The sequence below is a fragment of the Magnolia sinica genome, chromosome 11 (assembly GCF_029962835.1).
Source record: "Magnolia sinica isolate HGM2019 chromosome 11, MsV1, whole genome shotgun sequence".
Lineage (NCBI taxonomy): Eukaryota > Viridiplantae > Streptophyta > Magnoliopsida > Magnoliales > Magnoliaceae > Magnolia > Magnolia sinica.
The window spans coordinates 73393807-73398073 of record NC_080583.1 but is presented as its reverse complement, the minus strand read 5'-3'; positions in this window follow the sequence as shown (position 1 = coordinate 73398073).

Below are 4267 nucleotides of genomic sequence, written 5' to 3'. Positions count from 1 at the left end.
CTTCCCTCTAGGCGCCGTACCAACGTGGAATTTCAAATTCATCTTATACCCAACTACTTTATTTTGATCAAGAACCGTTGTATGTCCGGTAGTAGCCTTCCAGTATCCGTTTCCTGCTTTCCGAGCTGGTCGTGATCCACCCTCATACTTACGATTCCTTTGTGTGAAAAAATACATGTCCTTCTCTTCTTCAACCGCAAACTGACCTGCAAATCAAATCTTGATTTTAGATGAAAAGGAAAAAAAAAAAACAAAAACAAGAAGAAGAAGAAAAGATAGAATCGTTTGTTTGCTTACTTGCAAGATCATCAGGATTGAAGTTGTAGATATCGATTTCTTGGATTACTTGAGCGGGGAGTGGAAGACCTAGATTCTTATTATTAAGATAATGTACTAATAATTCAGAGTCGGTGGGAAGGAAGCGATAACCTGGAGGGAATTTCAACATAGGTTTCATCTCTCTCTCTCTATGAAGAGGAAGAAGATGAAGAAGAAGAAGTTTCTGGATATTTGGAAAGAAGAGAATGGGAGTTTTCGAGTGAGGAGTACTGATTCTTTCATCTGAATATATAATATATAGTAACCGACTATTCGCTCACCACATGGGTACCAAAGTTTACACAGGTGAAAGATCGGTGGGGCCCACTGTGTGATGTATGTGAGAAATCCGCTCCATTCATTAGTTTCGAGAGCACTCATCGATAATAATAATAATTTTAAAAAAAAAAAAAACTCATGTCAGCCACACGATAGAAAGCCGTGGAAATATTGAAAACACCACACGTGTAGCTACCCACATTTAACGAGATAAGAGAGCCATGTTTATGCAAGCCGAAGATCGGTGGAGACGGCTGTGATCATCGGTTTCGACGGTCTATATATATTGGGGTATGATCTTTGGTCAGATCTAAGACTTACGTGGGACAAATGACAAAAATGGAAACAACCACTGTTGAAATCTTCTTGGGGCTTGGAAACCATTGATAGTGGGCTGAGGATTTCTCAGTGACACTTTGGAGGAAACAGGCCGTTTCATTGAATATCCCCACACGTATACCCTGCACAGGTATTACATCTAACAGAGCTCCGTCTGCACATCCTCACCGTCCATTAATTTTGCTATCTGGGGTTGATACAAATCTCAGGTGGGCCGCACGGCAGTAGAAGTTGGTATGTGGGTGGTTTCGGGACTGTGGGGCCTATCATGATGTTTGTGATTTATATCCACGCCGTCTATCTGTTTTTTCATCTCATTTTAAAGAATGATCCCATAAATAAAGCAGATCCAAATTCGAGGTGTACCATACCATAGGAAATAGTGGTGATTGAACAACCACCATTAAAAATTTATTGGGCTCCACAAAAGTTTTATATCAAGCTGATATTTGTATTTTCACTTCATCCATGTATGTGTGACCATATCAACGGATTAGATGACAAAGAAAAATTGCGATTTAGATCTTCTTTACTTCGGAGATCATGTGTTAAAATTGTCTGGGAAAGTAGATGAACAATGGGGATATAAAACACATACATCACGGTGGTCCACACAGTACCCGAACCACCGAAGCCATGTATGTTTATATATTTGTGACTTAGATGGACCACATGATTGGAAATAGTGTATATGACAACAATCATCCTCCAAACTATTTCCCTTAATATGGACACGCTGTTTAGTTCACATGTCTAAATTTCGATGTGGCATCTAATAGTTGAAGTGGATTTCATATAATCATCGCTATAGGCCCTGTAAATATCAAGTATAGATCCCACTTATTTTCTTTGGTGTGTCATACCTGAATTCCAAGTAAACTTCATTTTGTATCTCTGGAACTAAACTGAAATAAAGTCTGGTTGTCTTCCTCCCACCAGCACCTAGAGAACATTTAGGATAAATAAGTGGGTGAAGTTGATTGGGAGACCACTCTTGAACGGCCACAAAAATCCTCTAATATTAGATATTTAGTCCATACTATACTTAGGGACAAAAAAAAAAAAAAAGAAAAATCATCAGCTAGAACCACAAATCAGGTGGGCCATACCACAAGGACCATTGAAGATCAGATGCCAACAATAGGTTTGTGTTTGGTGCCATCATGGTGTGTATCTTTCATCAAACCCGTTCATCATCAGGTGTTAATCATCAGATGAAGTGAAGATTACAAAAAATCACCTACATAAAAAAACTCACGTGAGGGGGTATCCTCATTTTTTTGATGGGATGATCTTTTCTACCTAGAAAGAAGATCCAAAACCCAAGTAGACCACATTGGCAGTAAATAGTGAGGATGGAGTGTCTACCGTTGAAACATTAGTTGGGCAACGGAAGTTTCGGATTAGGCTAAAATGCCAGTATGAACGACGTTATGAATGGTATGGATGGGATATAAATATCAAGGTGGACTCCAGAGATATTTTAACGGTGGGCATTTCCCTGCCCATTTTTTTTTTTATTTTCCCCATCGCAAGCCCATTTGAGTGTTGGATCTGCTTCAATTTTAAAATTATGCCCTGACATGATATAGAGAAACAGATGGACAGGGTGGATTTCTCACTAACATCACAGCCGTCCCTACGTTGCTTCCTTAGCAGAAATGGCTAAAGGTTCTCGCATGAAGCGGATTAACACCAAGTTCTGTGGGCCCACCATTATGTATGTGTTATATCTACACCATTCATCCATTTTTAGAGATAATTTCAAGATCAAGTGCACCACACCACAGAAAATAGTGGTAATAATGACACCCACCATTGGAACTTTTATAGGGCCCACCATGATGTATATTTGTCAACCTCGTGAAAGGACAAACTAATTTCATCCAAAAGTTTTAATGGCAGGCATTTAATCCCACTGCTTTTTCTGGTGTGGCCTACTTAAAGATACGGAGCTGCCTCATTTTTGCGCTGAGCCTTAAAATGTTCCTGCAAAATAAATAGACGGTGCAGATGTAACACATATATATCATGGTAGGACCTAGTGACGTCTATACGCCAGATACGTCTCACGAGGTAATCTGCTTCCATTTCCGGACGCGCCGCCTTGGTTACGGCCGAATCACCTAATTTTTTAAAACTGATAGTACGGAAGTAAGGATTGCATAAAATAGCCCATCGCTGTTAGATTTGTATACGGCCAGTCCTAAATTAGGCGGGAGAAACATATGGACGGTGTGAATACACAACGCATCATCGAGGTGGGCCGTACAGTACGTCAGGCTAACAACCACTGAGCTCTTACTCGGTTAACACCCAATCCAATCCCGTTCTAAAGACTTCAGCCAATGGCTGGTGGTTGGTGCTATATGGCCACCACCATGATGCATGTCTCTAATCCACGTCGTTCATTCATTTCTTTTCGGATCATTTTATATTAGGAGACCAAAATTGAGGTAGATCCAAATCTCGAGCGGACCACTAATAACAAAATTTTGGGGGCACAGAACCAATGGATCTAGTTGATATTTATGGTTTCCCTTCATTAGGCCTGAATGACTTAATCAATGGGGTGAATTTCAAATAAACATTATAATAGGCCCTAGGAGGTTTTTAATGGTGGAAATTCAATCACTATTGTTTTTTTTTTGTGGTGTCCCTGAGATTTAAATCAGCCTCATTTTTTGATCAATCTGTAAAATGATCTGAAAAAATGGATAGACGATGTGCGTAAAATACATACATCATTGTGGGACCCACAGAACATCGATTTCATCCCCTCTCAAGAACTATGAGCGAAGTGGGCCGCACCATGATGATTGCGACAAATCCACTCCATTCATCCATTTTGCTAGATTATTTTAGGATATGAGCCCAAAATTGAGGCAGGTGCAAAACTCAAGTGAGCCTCACAACAGGAGACAGTGAGGATTGAACATCTCACGATTGAACCATTAGTGGGACGATTGAAGTTTAGGATAGGCAATTATTTTTGTGTTTTCTATTCAAGCCTGCTTGAATATTGATCTTATGAAAGGTATGGATGACATGTAAACATTAGTCAACTCCAAGGAAAAAGTAGGAATTTAGGTACTAATTTTTACTCTCTTTAAGGCGCGCTTGAGTTTTGAATCTGTTTCATTTTTGGGACCATATCCAAACATGATGAACATAATAATCATCACAATGAGCCCCACCTAGCTTCACTAACAGAAGCTGCTAAAGGTTTTCGCTTTAGAGCAAGCAGGATTGCATGGTGTGTTTACTTTACCAAGTTCTGCTGGCTCACCACTATGTTTGAGTTATGATATACCATACATCCATTTATCGA